Raw genomic sequence first — 24,780 nt, forward strand, 5'->3', positions numbered from 1 at the left:
GAAGAAACTTGTCAGAAGATTCCTGTATTTCCTTCAGCTGGCATGCATGCTTTTGGACTCCTGGACAGAGTTCTTTGGATTGTAGCTTAATTGATTTTTATGAATATGGATCTGATTTTAGCATGATCTTTTTTGTGAATGCTAGCACTGTTTGGCATTCTTCCCTCACATTTTTCTCTTTCCACCTTCAATCCCTCTGCCTTATTGATTTTATTGGTAAGTAAAGACCTGCTATTATTTATTAATTTGTCACCACTTATGTATATTTTAGAAGGTATGCAACCCGTAAACACAATGATAATTTCTATTCATATGAGACTGCAGCAGAGTAGTGTCTGCATGCTTTATGAAGTTGCTTGTGTGGGAGCCCAAGGGATGCCAGAAATGGACAGCTCCTGGCTGCCGTGGGTGGATGATACTGCTGATATTAGAGAAAGGTGAATTGTGGCACCAAGTCACATGAATTTCACAGAAAAAGGCAACTTGTAACTTATTTTAGGAGTATGACTTTTATATAGTTAGAATTGTAATAAAAGAAAAGCTTGCATCCATAAGGCATTCATTTTGTTGTAAATTTTTGATCTATTTATTTGAGAGCAAGAACCTGGGCTTGTAAACAAGTGTGGTTACATATCAAGTGTGTGGTAATATCCTCACCCCGTCTGACTCTGAGCATCCTGTTCTTAGTAGCTGTTCATTTCTTTGTTTGCTTGGTCTTGGTTTTCACTTGTTTAATACTGTGGTATCCAGTTGGCTTCCAGCAGTAGTTTGTTGAGCTTCTAGCCTCTACTTCTAAGTGCAGGCTCTGGAGTCATTGGTCTCTCCAAGTCCACATTTTGGGACAGTGGAAGTTTCCAGGATCAGTGGCTGACCTCGCTGTGTTGTTGCCTATGAGAACAACCTGGATGGTGACTTAAGGTATTGCCAAGAATCCTTGGGCTTGGGATCCAAAATGTTTGTTTTCCACAAATTTTATTTCTATAAATGCTCCTCCTTCCACATAAGAGTGTAGTGCTAAGCCCAGTAGTGGTTTAGTTTCCATTAGAAATTTTAAATCCTATTTCAAGTTTAGCCCTATCTAACAGTTATATTTGATAGGAGTACCATTTCCTACAGGAAATGTGCTTAACTGGAAGAAAATAGTAAGGAATTAAGTAACTGCATAAAGAGAGAGAGATAATATTACCTTCACCTTAGTCACAAGTTCTTGTGAAATAGGTAAGTGGATAAATATTTGGTTTATATAGGCAAAACATGGAAGGATTTCTTCCCCCAGTTCTTTTAAGTTACCCTATACAGCAGGCACTAGATTATTCAGTCCTTGTATTTCTGTAGTTTTGAGTCTTCATAGTTGTCAATTGCAGAGAATCTGTCAAGAAATAACATTTATGCTGAGCAATCAGAATAAGCATTTTGCAGTTTAATAGCTTCTAAACTTGAATTCATCTGATGTCACTGTGTTGATACTGCATTCTGGATTTTGCTTGAGTACCAGTGCCATTCTGTTCAGCAGCCACAGTCCTGCCAGGGACACTGCAGTGTGCATGCTCTTTAAAGATGGATTGTTTTGGTATAGACAGTGATAATACTAGTTAGTCTACTTCTATTTTGACTTTAACAATTACAGAGTTTATATTTGTATAACTCTTAGAACAGTACAGGGGGCCATGGTCCCTTTTCCCTACCTCATGATTTAACTTTATTTTTGTCAATTGCTTGCTTTCCTGATTCCTCAAACATGAAATTCTCCAGTGAGCACTAGAGCATGTCTCCATGGTAAGCCAAAGGCTGCCCTCTTCAGCCTCTAATTGTTCTGCAGCTGCCTCTGAACTGACAGGCACAAGTAGCCACACTGTGTGCAGGAACAAATGCCAAGGAAGGTGCCAATATTGACTCAAGAAATAAGAAAATTACCAACAATTTTAAGATACTAACCTTGGACACAGTTTTTTTAGGGAGTCCACTTTCCCCACTGATAAGTGGGCTTTTAAACCTTGTTATGTCATTTGCTCCCAATAATATTGTGTCTGACTTGAAAATTGAATCTAACTAAATAGAATTGGCTGTTAATATTTTGCTGAAACATGTGCTAACAACTGTTAACTAATGACATGCGTTCTGTAAAAGAGGTGCTTTCCCATGATATAGGCATGGAGTGGTGCCAATGAGCATAGAGCGGAAATGTGGACCATGGTGATTGGGTTCAGCATTTCTGATGCAGTATTATCAGTGGGCCTTTACAGATACTTTGTGAGTATATATTAGCTTTCACTTTTGTTATTAAATTATAACAGTTCTATTATAGAGAGCAAATTTGCCTTGATTTTTTTAATGACTTCTGCTCAGCACCCAGGAAATAAAATTGATATATTTTTATAATATAAACATACTTTTTTTGTACACTGTGTTGATTTTGAATAAATTAAGTTCAGTGTTGGCTGGTAGATAATAAAGAGAAAGCATTTGATTTTGATTCAATAAATGTTTTTCAATCCTGAAAAAAGGTCAAGGGATTAATCCAAGAAGATATAACAATTGTAAATATATAGGAATCAAACTTAGGAGAGCTTTAATATATAAGGCAAATACTAAGAGCCATAAAGTGAGAAAGAGACAGTAACAGAATAATAGTGGGGGACCTTGAACACACCACTTTCATTAATGGACAGATCATTCAGGCAGAAAATCAATAAGGAAACATAGATATTAAATGACACATTAATTCTGAATGGCATAAGTATTCCATCCTAAAGGAGCCTAATGCACATTTTCTCAAGTGCACAATGAACATTCTCCAGGATTGCCAACATGCTTGGCCACAAAAGCTAGCTTTAATAAACTTAAGAAAACTGATATCATATCAAGATTTTTTTTTTCAGATCACAATGCTGTGAGTTAAAATTAGATACAAATTACAAGAAAAAATACCTATAAAGACACAAAAAATTGGAGGCTAAACAATATACTACTAAACAACAAATGAATAACTGGAAAAAAAAAAACAAAGAATCAATAAAAAATACATAGAGACAAATGAAAATGAAAGCACAATGATCCAAAAGCTATGGGATGCAACAAAAGCAGTTATGAAAGGGGAGTTTATAGCAATACAACCTTATTTAAAGAAATGAGGAAAATCTCAAATGAACAACCTAAACTTACACCTAAAGCTAACAGAGAAAGAAAAATTAACAAAATCTAAACTTAGGTATTTTTCTTAGAACTAGAACAAATAATTTTACAATTTGTATGGAAAAATGAAAGACCCTAAACAGCCAAAGCAATCTTGAGAAAGAAGAATGGAACTGGAGGAATCAAACTTCTTGACTTCAAACTATACTGCCAAACTACAGTCATCGAGACAGTATGGTACTAGCACAAAGACAAAAACATAGATCAATGGAACAAAATAGAAAGTCCAGAGATAAATCCATGCACCTATGGGCACCTTATTTTGACAAAGGAGGCAAAAATATACAATGGAGAAAAGACTATCTCTTTAACAAGTAGTGCTGGGAAAACTGGCCAACTATGCATAAAGGATGAAACTAGAACACTTTCTAACACCATACACAAAAATAAACTCAAAATGGATTCAAGACCTAAGTGTAAGACCAGAAACTATCAAACTCTTAGGGGGAAACATAGGCAGAACATTGATGTAAACCACAGCAAGATCCTCTATGACCCACCTTTCTGAGTAATGGAAATAAAAACAAAAACAAAAAATGGAACCTAATTAAACTTAAAAACTTTTGCATGACAAAGGAAACTATAATCAAGATGAAAAGACAGCCCTCAGAAAGGGAGAAAATGATAGCAAATGAAATAACTGGCATTGAATTAATCTCCAATGTATACAAGCAGCACATGCAAATCAATACCAGAAAAACAAACAACCTAATCAAAAACTGGCAAAAATCTAAACAGATATTTCTCCAAAGAAGACATAAAGATGGCTAATAGACACATGAAAAGATGCTCAGCATCACTTATTATTAGAGAAATGCAAATCAAAACCACAAAGAGGTGTCATCTTACCTTGGTCAGAATGGCCATCATCAAAATGTCTACAAAGGATAAATGCTGGAGAGGGTGTGGAGAAATGGGAACCCTCTTACACTGTTGGTGAGAATGCAAACTGGTACTATCACTGTGGAGAACAATGTGGAGATGCTTTAAAAAACTGGGAATAGACAACCCATATGACCCAACAAGCCCAATGCTGGGTGTACACCCTGAGGTAACCAGACTTGAAAGGCACTCATGTACCCCAATGTTCATTGAAGCACTATTTACAATAGCTAGGACATGGAAGCAACCTAGATGTCCATTGGCAGATGAATGTATAAGGAAGTTACAGTACATATAATTAACAGAATATTGCACAGGTATTAAAATGAATGCCTTTGAGTCAGTTCTAATGAGGTGGATCAGTCTGGAGCCTCTTACACAGGGTGTAATACCTGTGCAGTATTCTATTGTGTATATGTACTGTAACTTCCATGTCCTAGCTATGAACATTTTTTTTACTGTATGTTAACACATATGTATGGGTCGTCTATTCCCAGGTTTTTTATATATGGAATTTAGATGGACTTCCCTGGTGGCTCAGATGGTAAAGCATCTGTCTACAATGCGGGAGACCCAGGTTTGATTCCTGGATTGGGAAGATCCCCTGGAGAAGGAAATGGCAATCCATCCCAGGACTACTGCCTGGAAAATCCCATGGACAGAGGAGCCTGGTAGGCTATAGTCCATGAGGTCACAAAGAGTTGGACACAACTGAGTGACTTCACTCACTCACTCACTCATGGAATTTAGAAAGATGGTACTGATGATCCTCTTTAAGAAATTTCCACATAGAGAGGATCATCAGTACCATCTTTCCAAATGGTACATTACCATATGCAAAATAGATGACCAGTGCAAATTCAATGCATGAAGCAGGGCACCCAAAGTCTGTGCTCTGGGTCATTTCAGAGGGATAGGGTGGGGAAAGAGGTGGGAGGAGTTTCAGGATGGGGGGGAAACTGTGGAAAACTCTGAAAGAAATGGGAGTACCAGACCACCTGACCTGCCTCCTGAGAAATCTGTATGCAGGTCAAGAAGCAACAGCTAGAACTGGACATGGGAAAATAGACTGGTTCCAAATTGGGAAAGGAATATTTCAAGGCTGTATATTGCCACCCTGCTTATTTAACTTATATGCAGAGTACATCATACGAAATGCTGGGCTGGAGGAAGCACCAGCTTGAATCAAGATTTTGGGAGAAATATCAATAATCTCAGATATGCAGATGACACCAGCCTTATGGCAGAAAGTGAAGAGGAACTAAAGAGCCTCTTGATGAAAGTGAAAGAGGAGAGTGAAAAACTTGGCTTAAAGCTCAGCATTCAGAAAACTAAGATCATGGCATCCAGCCCGATTGCTTCATAGCAAATATATGGGGAAACAGTGGAAACAATGACAGACTTTATTTTCTTGGATTTCAAAATCACTGCAGATGGTGACTGAAGCCATGAAATTAAAAGACACTTGGTCCTTTAGAAAAGTTATGACCAACCTAGACAACATATTAAAAAATAGAGACATTATTTTGCCCACAAAGGTCCATCTAGTCAAAGCCATGGTTTTTCCAGTAGTCATGTGTGGATGTGAGAGTTGGACCATAAAGAAAGCTGAACACTGAAGAATCGATGCTTTTAAACTGTGGTGTTGGAGAATACTATTGAGAGTCCCTTGGACTGCAAGGAGATCTAAACAGTCCATCCTAAAAGAAATAAGTCCTGAATATTCATTGGAAGGATTGATGTTGAAGCTCAAACTCCAATACTTTGGCCACGTGATGTGAAGAACTGACTGATTGGAAAAGACCCTGATGCTGGCAAAGACTGAAGGTGGGAGGAGAAGGGACGACAGAGGATGAGATGGTTGGATGGCATCACTGACTTAATGGACATGGGTTTGAGCAAGCTCCAGGAGTTAGCAATGGACAGGGAAGCCTGGCCTCCATGGGGTCACAAAGAGTTGGACATGACCGAACGACTGAACTGACTGGTGATTCTACATGTAGGGAAGGGAAGAAGACACAGATGTAAAGAATAGACTTTGGGACTCTGTAGGAAAAGGCGAGAGTGGGAAGATTTGAGAGAATAGCCTTGAAACATGTACATTACCATTTGCAAAATAGATAACCAGTGCAAGTTCAATGCATAAAGCAGGGCACCCAAAGCCAGTCTTCTGGGTGGACCCATAGAGATAGGGTGGGGAGAGAGGTGGGAAGGGTTTCAGGATGGGGGGAGCACATGTATACCTGTGGCTGATTCATGTTTATGTATGGCAAAAACCATCACAATATTGTAAAGTAGTTATCCTCCAATTAAAATAGATAATTAATTAAAAATGGTAATGATGGCAGTTAATTATTACTGCCTTATAAGGTTTTCTGTATTTGTTATCAGATATTGCTGCTGCTGCTGCTGCTGCTAAGTCGCTTCAGTCGTGACCGACTCTGCGACCCCATAGATGGCAGCCCACCAGGCTCCACCATCTCTGGGATTCTCCAGGCAAGAACACTGGAGTGGTTTGCCATTTACTTCTCCAATGCATGAAAGTGAAAAGTGAAAGGGAAGTCACTCAGTCATGTCTGACTCTTCTCGACTCCATGGACTGCAGCCCACCAGACTCCTCAGTCCATGGGACTTTCCAGGCAAGAGTACTGGAGTGGGTTGCCATTGCCTTCTCCATATCAGATATTAGGTATGAGTTAATATTGTAAAACAATACTTCATAATGGTGATGACCTTTGACAGGTGTTTAATAAATGTTACATTTCACTATAAAAATTAAAGTTAGAATGAAAGAAATTATAAAAATCAGAGCAGAAGTAAATGAAAAAAAAAAGAAAAGAATAATAATGGTTAATGAAAATAAAAATTTTTCAAGAAGATAAACTGATAAATCTTCAGTCTGATTCATCAAGAAAAAAGGGAAAGGATTCAAATCAATAAAATTGGAAATGAAAAGGGATAAATTACAGCTGACACCATAGAAATACAAAAGATCATAAGAGACTACAATTAACTGTATGGCAATAAAATGGACAGTGTGGAAGATATGGTCAAATTCTTAGAAAGGTACACCTCCCAAGATTGAACCAGAAAGAAACATAAAATATGAACAGACAGATCACATGCACTGAAATTAAACTGTGATTTAAAAATGCCCAGGAAAGAAAAGTCCAAAACCTGATGGATTCACAGACAGTTTCTATCAAAGATTTATAGAAGCGCTAACAGCTATTCTTCTGAAACACTTCCAAAAATTGCAGAGGAAGGAAAACTCCCAGTTTCATTCTATGAGGTCACCATTACCCTGATACCAAAACCAGATAAAGATACTACAAAAATGAAAAGTAGAGGCCAATATCACTGATGAACATAGATGGCAAATATCCTCAACAAATACTAAACATTCATATACAACAATACATGGTTCATACACCATGATCAAGTGAGATTTATCCAAAGGATAAAAGGATTTTTCAATGGTTTCAGATCAATCACTGTGATACACCACATCAACAAATTGAAAAATAAAAACCATATGATCTTCTCAATAAATGCATAAAAAGCTTTTGACAAAATTTAATACTCATGTATGTTAAAAACAACAACAACAACAACAAACAAACAAAAACTCACCAGAAAGTAGGTATATACCTCAACATAATAAAGGCCATATATGACAAACCTATAGCTAACATCATACTAATGGTGAAAAGGTAAAAGCATTTCCTCTAAGATTAGGATCTAGAGAAGGATATTCACTCTCACAACTTCATTTCAACAAATTTTTGAAGTCCTAGTTGTAGCAGTAAGAGAAGAAAAGGAAATAAGAGGAATCTGAATTGCTAAAGAAATAGTGAAACTGTCACTGTTTGCATATGACATGATAGTACACAAAGAAATTCCTAAAGATGCTACCAGAAAACTACTAGAGATCATCAATCAATTTGGTAAAATTTCAGGTTACAAAATTAATGCACAGAAATCAATTGCATTTCTATACACTAACAATATTGACTTAAGGAGACCAAAGACCTATACTCCAAAAACTGTAAGACCCTGATGAAAGAAATCAAAGACAAAAGCAAACAGAGTGAAAGATACACCATGTTCTTGGATTGGAAGAATCAATATTGTCAGAATTACTGTACTACCCAAGGCAATCTACAGATTCAATGCAATCACTATCAAATGGCCAATGGCACTTTTCTCAGAAATATAACACAAAATCTTGAAATTCATATGGAGACACAAAAAACACCAAATAGTGAAAGCAATACTGAGAAAGAAAAATGGAGGTGGAAGACTTAGGTTTCCTGACTTCAGATTATACTACACTGCTATAGTCATCAAAACATTATAGCATTGGCACAAAAATAGAAATAAAAATCAAAGGAACAGTATAGAAAGTCCAGACATAAGCTTAGGCACCTGTGGTCAAATAATCTATGACAAAGGAGTCAAGACTTTCCAATGGAGGAAAGTTAGTCTTCAATAAATGATGCTGGGAAAACTGGACAGCCACATGTAAAAGATTGAAATCAGAACATTGTTTAACACCACACACAAAAATAAATACAAAATGGATTAATGACCTGATTGTGAGACTGGACACTATAAATCTCTTAGAGGAGAACATAAGCAGAACACTCTTTGACATAAATTGCACCATATCTTTTTTGCTCTATCTCCCAGAAGAATGGCAAGGGAAACAAAAGTAAATAAATGGGACCTAATTAAAAGCTTTCACACAGCAAAGGATATCATAACGGAAACAAGAAGACAACCCAGAGAATGTGATAAAATATTTGTAAATGATGCACCTGACAAATATTAGACTCCAAAATTTATAAACAGCTCATGTGGTTTATATCATTAAAATTAAAAAAAATTAAAAAATGGGCATAAGAGCTAAACAGACATTTCTCCAAATAACACATACAAATGGCCAAGAAGCATAAGAAAAGATATTCAACACTGCTAATTATTAGAGCAACGCAAATCAAAAGTACAATGATTTACAAAACTTTACACCTTTCAAAATGGCTATTGTCAAAAATCCACAAACAATAAATGCTGAATATGATGTGAAGAGAAAGGAATAACTCAGCAACTGAACAACAATTGATTTTACAATTGAAAATCAGTTTGAAAATCACTGTTCTTTACGTTGCTTAATAAAAATATACCTTAGTTTGCTCCTTCTCTCTGATGGGTATTCTGGTTGAACCTCACTCTCTACATAGAAATCCACTCATTCCTTGAGGAATCCATTTACTCCCTTCCTTACTGGCATCCCCTGCTCACAGCTGGTTGCCTAGCAAGTGGCAATTGACTTGGTCACATTTTCCTCAAGCATATGATTCTTAAAGAAAATAATGTTATGACTCAAGAACAAATGACAATTTTTAGGTTCAGGAACTGGCAACAAGTTCATAAATTTTATTTCATTATGCAGCAGAAAAAAAAGAAAAACAACAACAACAGCTTTCTATTGCAGTGTAACAATTACCACAAATGTAGTGGCTTAAAACAGCGCAGTTTCCATGGGTCAGGTATGGCGGCTGCTGCTGCTGCTAAGTTGCTTCAGTCGCGTCCGACTCTGTGCAACCCCATAGACGGCAGCCCACCAGGCTCCCCGTCCCTTGGATTCTCCAGTCAAGAACACTGAAGTGGATTGCCATTTCTTTCTCCAAGGCATGAAAGTGAAAAGTGAAAGTAAAGTCGCTCAGTCGTGTCTGACTCAGCGACCACATGGACTGTACCCCACCAGGCTCCTCTGTCCATGGGACTTTCCATGCAAGAGTACTGGAGCGGGGTGCCATTGCCTTCTCCGGTCAAGTATGGAGTAACAGGTTAGATTATCTGCCTAGGGTCTCACAAGGATGAAATAAAAGTGTTGACTGCAGCTGTGATCTCCTCTGGGGCTTAAGTTCCTTCTCCAATCTCACTGGAATTTGGCAGAGGACAGATTTTAGAGGCTGTAGCTATAGAACTCATGGTGATTGGCTTCATCAAGGTCAGAAGAAAGACTCTCTTTACTGTAATGATTAAGACCCTTTTTTAATGGCCAGCCTGATTATGCCATAACCACCTACAATGATCATTCTTGTGATTAAGTACAAATCAACTACTTAGTAATCTAATTGTGAGAATGATATCCCATACACAAGTCCTGCCCATACTCAAGAGTGGGAATCATATAAGATGTGTACATCAAAGTCATAAGGATCATCTTAGAACTCAGCCTGCCACACCAACCATCTCTTTTTCCAATATCTGACCTTGATTTATCATTGAAAGTTCCACATTCCCAGTGAAAACTCTTGGTTACAGGAAAACCTGTACCGATGCTAGTCACTACAGACGTGTCTGCTCAGTGCTGGAGTGGTGAGTGGTCAAGAGGAGATACCCCACATCCAAGATAAGGAACAGTGGCTGTGCTTTGCTGGAGCAGCTGTGAAGACATACCCCACATCCTAGATAAGAGAAACCCCAGTAACACGGTAGGTACTAAGAGAGGGCATCAGAGGGCAGACACTGAAACCACAATCACAGACAACTACCCAATCTAGTCACATGGACCAAAGACTTGTCTAACTCAATGAAACTAAGCCATGCCGTGCAGGGCCATCCAAGACGTAAAGGTCATGGTGGAGAGTTCTGACAAAATGTGGTCCACTGGAGAAAGGAATGGCAAACCACTTCAATATTCTTGCCTTGAGAACCACATGAACAGTATGAAAAGGAAAAAGATAGAACACTGAAAGATGAATTCCCAAGTCGATAGGTGCCCAATTCGCTACTGGAAATCACTGGAGAAATAGCTCCAGAAAGAATGAAGAGAGGGAGTCAAAGAAAACACATCACACAGTTGTGGATGTAACTGGTGATAGAAGCAGGTCCAATGCTGTGAAGAGCAGTATTGCCTAGGAACCTGGAATATTAGGTCCATGAATCAAGGCAAAGTGGAAATGGTCAAACAGGAGATGGCAAGACTGAACATCAACATTTTAGGAATCAGTGTACTAAAATGGACTGGAATGGGTGAATTTAACTCAGATGACCATTCTATCTACTACTGTGGGCAAGAATCCCTTAGAAGAAATGGAGTAGCCATCATAGTCAACAAAAGAGCCCAAAATGCAGCACTTGGATGCAATCTCAAAAACGAAAGAATGATCTCTGTTCATTTCCAAGGAAAACCATTCCATATCATGATCATCCAAGTCCATGCCCCGACCAGAAATTCTGAAGAAGTTGAAGCGGAATGGTTCTATGAAGACCTACAAGATCTTCTAGAACTAACACCCAAAAAAGATGTCCTTTTCATTATAGAGGACTGGGATGCAAAAGTAGGAAGTCAAGAAACATCTGGGGTAACAGGCAAATTTGGCCTTGGAGTACAGAATGAAGCAGGGCAAAGGCTAATAGAATTTTGCCAAGAGAATGAACTAGTCATATCAAACACCCTCTTCCAACAACACAAGAGAAGACTCTACACATGGACACACCGAAATCAGACTGATTATATTATTTGCAGCCAAAGATGGAGAAGTTCTATAGAGTCACGAAAAACAAAACCAGGAGCTGACTGTGGCTCAGATCATGAACTCCTTATTGCCAAATTTATACTTACATTGAAGAAAGTAGGGAAAACCACTAGACCATTCAGGTATGACCTAAATCAAATCCCTTATGATTATCCAGTGGAAGTGAGAAATAGATTTAAGGGACTAGATCTGATAGTTTGCCTGATGAACTATGCACAGAAGTTTGTGACATTGTACAGGAGACAGGGATCAAGACCATCCCCAAGGGAAACAAAATGCAAAAAAGCAAAATGACTGTCTGAGGAGGCCTTACAAATAGTTGTGAAAGAAGAGAAGCAAAAAGCAAAGGAGAAAAGGAAAGATATACTGTGCATTTGAATGCACAGTTCCAAAGAATAGCAAGGAGAAATAAGAAAGCCTTCCTCAGTGATCAAAGCAAAGAAATAGAGGAAAACAATAGAATGGGAAAGACTAGAGATCTCTTCAAGAATATAAACAATAACAAGGGAACATTTCATGCAAAGATGGGCTCAATAAAGAACAGAAATGGTATGGATCTAACAGAAGCAGAAGATATTAAAAAGAAACAGCAATAATACACAGAAGAACTGTACAAAAAAGATCCTTATGATCCAGATAACCACGGTGGTTTGATCACTCACCTAGAGCCAGATATCCTGGAATGTGAAGTCAAGCAGGCCTTACGAAACATCACTACGAACAAAGCTAGTGGAGATGATGGAATTCCAGTTGTGCTATTTCAAATCCTAAAATGTTAAAATGTTTCAAATCCTAAAATGTTGACTGTTGTTAAAGTGCTGCACTCAATATGCCTCCAAATGTGGAGAACTCAGCAGTGGCCACAGGACTGTAAAAGGTAAGTTTTCATTCCAATCCCAAAGAAAAGTCATGCCATAAATGCTCAAACTACCACACAAATGCACTCATCTCACATGGTAGTAAACTAATGCTCAATATTCTCCAAGGCAGGCTTCAGCAATACATGAACCATGAACTTGCAGATTTTCAAGTTGGATTTGGAAAAGACTCAGGAAACAGAGATCAAATTACCAACATCCCCTGGATCATCAAAAAAGCAAAAGAGTTCCAGAAAACATTTATTTCTGCTTTATTGACTATGTCAATGCCTTTGACTGTGTGGATCACAATAAATTGTAGAAAATTCTTAAAGAGATGGGAATACCAGACCACCTGACCTGTGTCTTGAGAAATATGTATGCAGGTCAGGAATCAACAGTTAGAACTGGACATGAAACAACAGATGGTTCCAAATAGGGAAAGGAGTACATCAAGGCTGTATATTGTCACCCTGCTTATTTAACTTCTATGCAGAGTACATCATGAGAAATGCTGGGCTGGATGAAGCACAAGCTGGAGTCAAGATTGCTGGGAGAAATATCAATAACTTCAGATATGCATATATCACCTCCCTTATGGCATAAAGTGAAGAAGAACTAAAGAGCCTCTTGGTGAAGGTGAAAGAGGAGAGATGAAAAGTTGGCTTAAAGCTCAACATTCAGATAACTAAGATCATGACATCCAGCCCCATCACTTCATGGCAAGTAGATGGGGAAACAGTGGCTAAGTTTATTTTGGGGGGCTCCAAAATCACTGCAGATGGTTATTTCAGCCATTAAATTAAAAGACGCTTACTCCTTGGAAGGAAAGTTATGACCAACCTAGAAAGCATATTAAAAAGCAGAGCCATTACTTTGCCAACAAAGGTCTGTCTAGTAAAGGCTATGATTTTTCCAGTAGTCGTGTATGGATGTGAAAGTTGGACTATAAAGAAAGTTGAGCACTGAACAATGGACGCTTTTGAACTGTGGTGTTGGTGAAGACTCTTGAGAGTCCCTTGGACTGCAAGGAAATCCAACCTGTTCATCCTAAATGAGATCAGTCCTGAGTGTTCATTGGAAGGACTGATATTGAAGCTGAAACTCCAATACTTTTGCCACCTGATGCGAAGAACTGACTCATTTGAAAAGACCCTGATGCTGGGAAAGATTGAAGGCAGGATGAGAAGAGGACGACAGAGGATGAGATGGTTGGATGGCATCCCTTTGGGTAAACTCTGGGAATTAGTGATGGACAGAGAGGCCTGGCATGCTGCAGTCCATGGGATCGTAAAGAGCCAGACACGACTGAGCAACTGAACTTAACTGACAGTCGTGTCTGACTCTGTGACTCTATGGAGTCTAACCCACCAGGCTCCTCTGTCCATGGGTTTCTTCAGGTGAGAATACTGGAGTAGGTTACCATGCCCTCTTCCAGTGGATCTTCCTGAGCCAGGGATTGAACCTACCTACCTCTAAGTCTCTTGCATTGGCCAGCAGGTTCTTTTCCACTAATGCCACCTTTGCAGTAGAAACTGAAGTCTCTGAGCCAGCACCTTTTATGTCCCATACCTAATGAAAGTCCAATTACGGGTAACCTGGATATGGAGTGTGTTCCTCTTCTCTTCAAATAAAATTTTTGTAAAGAGGGATTATTTAGTAGTGTGCCTATGGTTAGATGCCTCAGAGTCAGCATCATAGAAACACATGATCAAAATTTTATATTTTGGGGGGTTCATATCCCACCTATTGTGCACAATAATGTTCACAAATGGAAAACTATGGAGAGGAATGGAATATCACAAATTTAGAGTTCCTTTTGAATTCACTGTGTTTAAAGTTATAAATGCAATAATATCTCAACGGTGTTAGTTAAACTCTAAGTGTAGGCAACAATGACAAAAGTCCCCAGTGATTTCAGATCAAGTCTAAATTAAATTTCAAACATCACTAGTAACATACATTTTCTTTTTCTTTATTTTTTCATTTATTTTATTTTTTTACATTTGTATAATTTAGTTTTTTTTTTTACTTTACAATATTCAGTATTTGTTTATACATCTCTACCTAAATTCAACAAACATTCAGCTTGAATTGCAGCTTATTAGCACTTTTACCATCTTTTTGCCACCCCTTTTGAGTAAAATTTTGATAAAAATCAAATCAAAAGGAAAAGGTGACTTTCTGATTAAAAGCAAACTTGAATTTTATATTTCATTTTTTATTTTGCTTTCTTCCTATGATTGGAAAATTATTTTCTTAAATCAAAAGCTGAAACCAAGACAATTTTTCTTATTAATTTCTTTTTATATAGATTATTTTACATCATTTAAAATGCAATGCAAATTCCAAGGGAAAAATCTAGAATATTTCCTCTCACAGTAGAATATAAATTTTCAGCTTTTATAGGATATTAGTTCCCTGGAGTTCTTGGCATTGAAATGTGATATTTTGTATTGCTTTTGTCTGTTTGGAAGGATAGATCAATGGCCATTGTTCTTTTTATTATTTGATTTTAGCTTGAACTTCTCTCTGTTTTATCTGCCTTGGAACAAATTTAGTTGCATAAAAAGACAGTCCTTAGACACCCACTTATTATAAACGACTTCTCATTCTACTTAAGTTTTACCATCAGCTCAAGAAATATCTTCAGAATATTAACAGATTTAACAATTACACTCAAAATGACATTTGACTTTTCATTTAAATTTCAGATGCTTTTCTTTTTCATATGAATATTCACTGCTCATATATCCTCTCATTTATTTTCTAAAGGTCTACTTCAGCATGTAAGTGACAATCATTTGTTGCTTTGTGTCAAATATTTCTAATATAATGAGTTTATGTGTTAATTTTTAGTTTTTGTTTTGTTTATTCCTGTGGAAGAAGAATCTCTTGAGCTTTTTAGTTTGACTAGTAATCAAACCTCATGGAGACAATACTTCACTCTCTTGATGCCTTGCCATCATAAGCAAGGAGGCCATTTCACCATCCCAAACCTGGGAAATCTCTTTTCTCACTTTCCAGTTTTTAGACATGAAAGTTGATTTATTTGAAGAAGCACTTAGAAGGAAAGAGGGCAAGGACTTAATACACACCATGGAATTCTACCCTTTATACCTCACTGTATCTTAGTAAAACATATTTTGACATATTTAGTGATTCTGGAATCCTTCCCAGAAGCAGAGAAGTGCCTACAATGGGAGTAAAACTGAAATGCCAATGCTAAACCCAGACAGTTATTTCAGATTTTTAGTTCTATCATATGCAAATATCTTTCCAGACCTTACAAATTAAAAAAGAAAAAAAAAAGCTTCATTCAGAATGTTTAAATGTATCAAAGAACACTGTTTCATGGCTACTGCCAGTGTTCACTGTTAAACACAGGGACCCTCAAAAGAAACACAAACTGCTTAGAAATAGAATATTCATAAAGTTACAAAGGTTAATAATTATCTTGCTTCATTCCCAAGCTGTTCCCCAAAGAAACACGTACATGTTAGCATCATATCACCACCAACTGGCTGAAAGTGTTTACTAGGAATGTTTACTAGGAAGGAAATCAACTTTTAAAATAAAATAAACAGGAATAAACACTAAACATCTAGTATTTGATAAACTCATGGAGAAACCAGATCCTCCTCAAGTTGCCTTTTATTTATTTGCAATTGAGATTAAACTTCAACTACTTCAAATCTAAAGAAAGCTGGCACCTGAAATACTGTTAACTTTGGAAACAAATCATAACTTGTCAGTCTATCTTTAGCCTTAACAGATTTTGAAGAATTGGTTCACTAGTTTTGTTCACTCCTTTTTGAACTCTGTCCAAATAGACCATTTTATGTATTCATTTGGTGACATTATCTGAACATCCCAACATTTTAAGGTGTCTTCTCCTTCTTGGTGGCTGATTAAGCTTCATTTAGAACATACAAATATAGTTATGCATATGTCTTCTCTACCATCTAATCTAGACAATGCATATATACTGGCTCAGACAATTTCATTTGGCAGTGAGAAATTCCAGCACCTGTTTTCCCAAAGAAACTATCAACTTATAAAGCTGAAAACCTGATTGGAACTATTAACCCAAGGCACTTAGGGTTTACAACCAGCACATAAAAATTTTAAAGATTGGCTTCTAACATACTGAAGAGTGTACAGTACTTATCCAAAAATGGTATATTTCTAGTTCTCATGAAACACTCAGGTTCACCTTGTTGCCTTCAGAACACAGCATAAAACACAGCATGTATCTTGTAGACATTACTGCTTTGTATATGTGTGATCAAAAATAATTGAACTCTAAGCAAAAAAGCAAAATGGCTGTCTGAGGAGACCTTACAAATAGCTGTGAAAGGAAGAGACATGAAAAGCAAAGGAGAAAAGGAAAGATATAAGCATCTGAATGCAGAGTTCCAAAGAATAGCAAGAAGAGATAAGAAATACTTCTTCAGTGATTATTGCAAAGAAATAGAGGAAAACAACAAAATGGGAAAGACTAGGGATCTCTTCAAGAAAATCAGAAATACCAAAAGAACATTTTATGAAAAGATGGGCTCAATAAAGGACAGAAATGGTATGGACCTAACAGAAGCAGAAGATATTAAGAAGAGATGGCAAGAACACATAGAACAACTGTACAAAAAAGATCTTCACGACCCAGATAATCACGATGGTGTGATCACTGACCTAGAGCCAGACATCCTGGAATGTGAAGTCAAGTGGGCCTTAGAAAGCATCACTACGAACAAAGCTAGTGGAGGTGATGGAATTCCAGTTAAGCTATTCCAAATCCTGAAAGATGATGCTATGAAAGTGCTGCACTCAATATGCCAGCAAATTTGGAAAACTCAGCAGTGGCCATAGGACTGGAAAAGGTCGTTTCCATTCCAATCCCAAAGAAAGTCAATGCCAAAGAATGCTCAAACTACCGCACAATTGCACTCATCTCACACGCTAGTAAAGTAATGCTCAAAATTCTCCAAGCCAGGCTTCAGCAATATGTGGACCGTGAACTTTCTGATGTTCAAGCTGGTTTTAGAAAAGGCAGAGGAACCAGAGATCAAATTGCCAATATCTGCTGGATCATGGAAAAAGCAAGAAAGTTCCAGAAAAGCATCTATTTCTGCTTTATTGACTATGCCAAAGCCTTTGACTGTGTGAATCACAATAAACTGTGGAAAATTCTGAAGGAGATGGGAATACCAGACCACCTGATCTGCCTCTTGAGAAATTTGTATGCAGGTCAGGAAGCAACAGTTATAACTGGACATGGAACAACAGACTGGTTCCAAATAGGAAAAGGAGTTCGTCAAGGCTGTATATTGTCACCCTGTTTATTTAACTTATATGCAGAGTACATCATGTGAAATCCTGGACTGGAAGAAACACAAGCTGGAATCAAGATTGCCAGTAGAAATATCAATAACCTCAGATATGCAGATGACACTACCCTTATGGCAGAAAGTGAAGAGGAACTAAAAAGCCTCTTGATGAAAGTGAAAGTGGAGAGTGAAAAAGTTGGCTTAAAGCTCAACATTCAGAAAACGAAGATCATGGCATCCAGTCCCATCACTTCATGGGAAATAGATGGGGAAACAGTGGAAACAGTGTCAGACTTTCTTTTTCTGGGCTCCAAAATCACTACAGATGGTGACTGCAGCCATGAAATTAAAAGACGCTTACTCCTTGGAAGGAAACTTATGACCAACCTAGATAGCAGATTCAAAAGCAGAGACATTACCTTGCCAACAAAGGTCCCTCTAGTCAAGGCTATGGTTTTTCCTGTGGTCATGTATGGATGTGAGAGTTGGACTGTGAAGAAGGCTGAGTGCCGAAGAATTGATGCTTTTGAACTGTGGTGTTGGAGAAGACTCTTGAGAGTCCCTTGAACTGCAAGGAGGTCCAACCAGTCCATTCTGAAGGAGATCAGCCCTGGGTGTTCTTTGGAAGGACTGATGCTCAAGCTGAAACTCCAGTACTTTGGCCACCTCATGTGAAGAGTTGACTCATTGGAAAAGACTTTGATGCTGGGAGGATTTGGGGGCAAGAGGAGAAGGGGACGACAGAGGATGAGATGGCTGGATGGCATCACTGACTCGATGGACGTGCATCTGAGTGAACTCTGTGAGTTGGTGATGGACAGGGAGGTCTGGCGTGCTGAGATTCATGGGATCGCAAAGAGTCAGACACGACTGAGCGACTGATCTCATCTGATATATATATATATATATATATATATATATATATTTATATATTTATATATATATATATAAAACACACACATACATACATGTATATGTGTATGGAAACTAAACTTCTTTCCACAGTGATGAACCTTATAGCATTCCTTAGATGGTTTAGATTTCTTTCGATGTCAGCTCTTTCCTCACAATCTTTGCCTCATTCCCTACTATTATTTGGCTCTGAGCAAAGGAAATAAGGCTTCTAAGTATTTAACTCTTTATAATGATTAACATGTAAAAATTGCATATCTTATTTGGTTGGTTGCACCCTTATTTACTTTTTCACTTTTGTCAGTTCTCATCCTCTAGTCTGGAAGCATGGTTTGTAACAGCAATCAGATTTAGTCCTTTTCTCTCTTCTGGCTTTCATTACTTGGGTTATTTGTAAGACCACAACTATCTGCAAACTAAATTCCATGTCTCAATTATTTTTGTCCTCTAACTCACTCTTCACACCACTGTCATATTTATCTCTTTCAAGCACCACTTACAACTTGTAATACTTTATGTCTGCGTTTCAAATGCAAACTCATTATTTGACGATTCAGACTCTATAATCTAATACCACAGTCTCTCTCCCTAGCCATTGATACTAGTCTTTAGTTCTAGTTAGTTTACTTTTCTTGTCAACTCATTCATACTCCCCACAAGAGTCATGACACATTTATATGATTCAGCTATTTATATAGTAAAATGAATATTATATTAACATAACAAAAATTTATGACAAAATTGCCCTCAAACTCATAACAACCAAATATTTTTGATTTTTCTTCACATAACAGCAAATAGTAATATAGTATTTATCGGGTGTCATGCCCTATTCTAATAGCTTTAAAAATACGATCTGTATAACCAGCAGTAGCCATCATCCATTCTGATTAGTTGGTGCTTGGCTCACACTACTTGTTAACTATAGTGACTATTATCCTTGGTAAAAGTAGTGGTCGGAAAGGGCTTTTATCTGTGCTCAGTTAAGAGTGGGAGTACTGAAAACTGTTTCTAGTAAAGGATGTGATATGCTAAGGGTCACCAGGTTCAAAGAAAACATAGGAAATTGCAAGTAGGCCAGTACACTCGGAGTGAAAAGGGAGTAGGAGATTGAGAACAAATGCTAGAATGGCATGCTCCAGAAAGATCATTATGGACCTTGAAAGTCATCAAAGTAAAGAAAAAAACTGAAGTAGAAAAATAACAGGTTCAAATGAGTATTTTAGAAACCTCACTCTGTCAGCAGTGTGGGCAATAGACTTAAGACGTTAAGTTATAGATAGGGTTACTTGTGTGGAGGGATTCTTTCCGACTATCACATTTGTCTACCTCAAATTCTATTCTGTGAATGGTATTGAGTTTTAAGCTTCTTTCCTACATGAGAGTTTGCTACAGCATTTTAACTCTTCTCCAAAAAGCTGTCTAATGTCAATTAAAACAAGAATGCCCATCTCTGTTCTATATCCACATCACTCTCCAGTTCAACTGTTTATAAAAACTAGCTATGAAACAATAAAATTCAAAGACTTTCCTTTCATTTGCAAAGTCCTCTATGATCTTTTCTCTTCCAAAATCCATGAGGTAATCTTATATTATTCTCACCTTCATTCACTATGATCCAGCCACACCAGCATTGTTTTATTATTTGAGTTAATGAAGGACTTATCATTAGCTCTTTACTTCTGCCTAGTGTGTATCAACACGCTCCCCCTCTATATTTCCAATGGTACTAAACCTTGATCTTTGTTTTTCATATCTCAGCTGAGAAAAATCTTTAGATCTTCCCAACTCAGGGACCGAACTCAAGCTTCCCACATTGAAGGCAGAGTTCTACCATCTGAAATACTAGGGAAGCCCAAGAATACTGGAGTGGGTAGCCTATCCCCACTAAAGTCCACTTCAAAGAGGCCTTTTCTAACTACTAAGTCTAAAGACACCAAAAACTTTCTGCCTATGTTTTCATCTAGGGGTTTTATGGTTTCAAGTACTACACTTAGATCTTAAATCCATTTTGAGTTTATTTTTGTATATGGCATCAGAGAATGTTCTAACTTCATTCTTTTACATAAGCTGTCCAAATGTCCCAGCACCACTTATTAAAAAGACTACTTTCTTCATAGTATATCCTTGCCTCCTTTGTCACAGAATAATTGGCAATAGGTGTGTGTGTTTAGTTCTGAGCTCTCTATTCTGTTTCATTGAACTATGTGTCTGTTTTTGTGCTAGTAACATACTGTTTTCATTATTGTAGCTTTAAAGTATAGTTTGAAGTTAGGAAGACTGATTTTTCCAACTTATCCTTCTTCCTTAAGATTGTTATGACGATTTGGGATATTTGTGTTTCCATACATTTTTAAAATTATTTGCTCTACTTTAAAAAAAAATGGCATTGGTATTTTGATAGGGAGTGCATTGAATTTGTAGATTACCTTGAGTAGTATGATCATTTTAACAATATTAAGTCTTCCAATTCAATCGTAGTATATTTATCCATCCGGTTGTGCCATCTTCAGTTTCTTTAATCATTGTCTTACAGTTTTCCTGGTAGATCAGCTGGGAAAGAATCTGCTTGCAATGCAGGAGACCCCGGTTGAATTCCTGGGTTGGGAAGATCTTCTGGAGAGGGGATAGGCTACCCACTCCAGTATTCTTGGGTTTCCCTGGTGTTTCAGATGGTAGAACTCTGCCTGCAATGTGGGAAACGTGGGTTCAGTCCCTGAGTTTGGAAGATCCCCTAGAGAAGGGAATGGTTACCCACTGCAGTATTCTGGCCTGGAGAATTCCATGGACCATATAGTCCATGGGGTCACAAAGAGTCAGAAACGACTAAACGACTTTCACTCACATTGCTTTCCAAATATACATTTTTCACCTACGTAGGTAAGTTTATTCCTAGGTATGGTTTACTCTTTGATGCGATGTTAAATGGGGCTGTTTCCTTAATTTTTCTTTCAGATAGTTTGCTGTTGGAACATGTAAATATCACAGATTTTCATATATTAATTTTGAACTGTACAACCTTATCAAATTCATTGATGAGTTCTAGTAGTTTTCTGGTGGCATTTTTAGAATTTTCTATGTAGAGTATCATGTCATTTGCAAAGAATGATGGCTTTACTTCTTCCTTTCCAATTTAGATTCCTTTTACTTCATTTTCTTGTCTGATTTTTGTGGCTAGGACTTCCAAAACTATGTTGAATAAAAATGTGAGAGTGGGTATAGTTTTCTTGTTCCTGATCTTAGAGAAAATTATTTCAGCTGTTCACTTTTGAGTATAATACTACCTGTTGGTTTGTCATATCTTGCCTTTATTATGTTGAACTATATTCCCTCTGTGCTCACTTTCTGGATATTTTTTAATTATAAGTGGACATTGAATTATGTCAAAAGATTTTCCAGCATCTATTAAGATTATCATGTGGTTGTTATTCTTCAATTTATTAATGTGGTGTATCACATGGATTGATTTGTGGATACTGAAAAAATCCTTGCATCCCTGAGATAAATCCCACTTGATAATGGTTTATGATCTTTTTATTGACAATAACTTTTGTTGTTGCTGTTCAGTCACTCAGCTGTGTCTGACATTTTGAGACCCAATTGACTGCAGGATGTCAGGCTTCTCTGTCCCTCACTATCTCTCAGTTTGCTCAAATTCATGTCTATTGAGTCGATGATGCCATCCAACCATCTCATTCTCTGTCATCCCCCTCTCCTCCTGTCCTCAGTCATTCCCAGCATCAGGGCCTTTTAAACTGAGTTAGATCTGCACATCAGGTGGCTGAAGTATTGGAGCTTCAGCTTCAATATTAGTCCTTGCAATAAATATTCAGAGTTGATTTCATTTAGGATTGACTGGCTTGATCTCTTTGCTGTCCAAGGGACTCTCAAGAGTTTTCTCCAACACAACAGTCCAAAAGCATCAATTCTTCCATACTCAGCCTTCTTTATGGTTCAACTCTCACATCTATACACGACTACTGGAAAAGCCATGGCTTTGACTATACAGACCCTTGTTGAGAAAGTGATGTCTCTGTTGTTTAGGTTTGCCATAGTTTTTCTTCCAAGGAGCAAGTGTCTTTTAATTTCATGGCTGCAGTTACCATCTGCAGTGACTTTGGAGCCCAAGAAAATAGTCTGTCATTGTTTCCAGTATTTCCTCATCTATTTGCCATGAAGTGATGGGACAGGATGTCATGATCTTAGTTTTTAGAATTTTGAGTTTTAAGCCAGCTTTATCACTCTCCAATTTAACATTAATCCAGAAGATATTTAGTTCTTCTTCATTTCCTGCCATAAAGGTGATGTCATCTGCATATCTGAGGTTATTGATATTTGTCCAGGCAGTCTTGATTCCAGTTTGTGCTTCTTCCAGCCAGGCATTTTGCATGATGTACTCTGCATATCATTTAAATAAGAAGGGTGATAATATACAGCCTTGATGTACTGCTTTCCCAATTTTGAACCAGTTCATTGTTCCATGTCCAGTCCTGACTGTTGCTTCTTGACCTGCATACAAGTTTCTCAAGAAGCAGGTAAGGTGGCCTGGTATTCTCATCTTTTTTAGGAATTTTCCACTGTTTGTTGTGCTTCACACAGTCAAAGGCTTTAGTATAGTCAGTGAAGCAGAAGTAGATATTTTTCTGTCTTTTACATAAGTCATAGCAATATATTTTTTAATTTATCTCCTAAAACAAAAGAAACAAAACACAAATAAACAAATGGATCCCAGATAATCTCAAAAGCTTTTGCACAGCAAAATAAATCACTTACAAACCATAAAGATAACTTGATGAATGGGAGAAAATATTTGCAATTGATATGACTGATAAGGGCTTAATATCCAAAAATACAAACAGCTCATACAACTCAACATTAAAAAACAAACTGCTTAAAAATGTGCAGAAGACCTAAATAAATATTTATGTAAAGAGGATATGCTGATGGTCAGCAGGCAGGTGAAAATTTGCTCAACATGTCCAATAATCAGGAAAACGGAAATCAACACCACAAGGAAATCACTTCACACCTGCAAGAATGACCATCATCAAAAGGAACACAAATAACAAATGCTGGAGAAGATGTGGAGAAAAGGCAACATTGTACACTCTTGGTGGAAATGTAAATGGTTGTAGCCACTGTGGATAACAGTATGGAATTTTCTGAAAAATTAAAAAATAGAGCTACCAAATTACCCAGCAATTATACTCCTTGAGTCCCTCCATATGCAGTCTCAGTCATCTCCTACTTGGTATCATAGCCACCATCAGATCTCTCATAAAGCCCAAGATCATCAAAAAGAAGACCAAGAAGTTCACCTGGCACCAGTCAGATTGATATGTCAAAATTTGGTGGAACTGCCAGAAACCCAGAGGCATCAACAACAGGGTGGGCAGGAGATTCAAGGGTCATATCTTGATGTCCAACATCAGTTATGAGAGCAACAAGAAAATAAACACATGATGCCCAGCATATTTTGGAAGTTCCTGGTCCACAACAACAAGAACTTGTAGTGCTGCTGATGTGCAACAAATTTGTTTCAATTTCTCACAATATCTCTTCCAAGAACTGCAAAACCATAGTCGAAAGAGCATCACAGCTGGCTATCAGAGTCACCAATTGCAATGCCAGTCTGTGCAGTGAAGAAAACACAGAGACAGCTCATGTTCACATTGTGTTTGTGTTAACAAAACCATGAAACTTGGGATAAAAGCACTAACTTGAAAAGATACATGAATCCCAATATTCATAGTAGCATTGTTTACAGTTACTAAGATATGAAAGCAAACTAAGTGTGTTATTTTATATTTGTATGTGCTCCTAACTTAGAGAGGTATTTTCTTCATTAAATGTTTCCTTTTTATAATTCATGGCACTGTATTTGATCATAATCTACTTTCTTTATTCAACTTTTTAATAGTTGCACTGTTCCTGGAATGGCTTTATTTAGGAAGCTTGTGTGAGGAAGGGAGGAAGAAGATGATCTAAACTATTGAATATTATCCTAATATAAGACTATCATAAGACTGCGATTGCTTTAGACTTAGAAACTAGAATCAG

General features: G+C 37.4%; 1 pseudogene; it reads left to right on the top strand.

Annotated features, from left to right (window-relative positions):
- The first annotated feature begins 294 nt into the window (after positions 1 to 294).
- Positions 295 to 24,418, top strand: LOC129640033 (60S ribosomal protein L32-like; annotated as a pseudogene).
- The last annotated feature ends 362 nt before the right edge of the window (positions 24,419 to 24,780 follow it).

The sequence above is a fragment of the Bubalus kerabau genome, chromosome X, assembly GCF_029407905.1.
Source record: "Bubalus kerabau isolate K-KA32 ecotype Philippines breed swamp buffalo chromosome X, PCC_UOA_SB_1v2, whole genome shotgun sequence".
Lineage (NCBI taxonomy): Eukaryota > Metazoa > Chordata > Mammalia > Artiodactyla > Bovidae > Bubalus > Bubalus kerabau.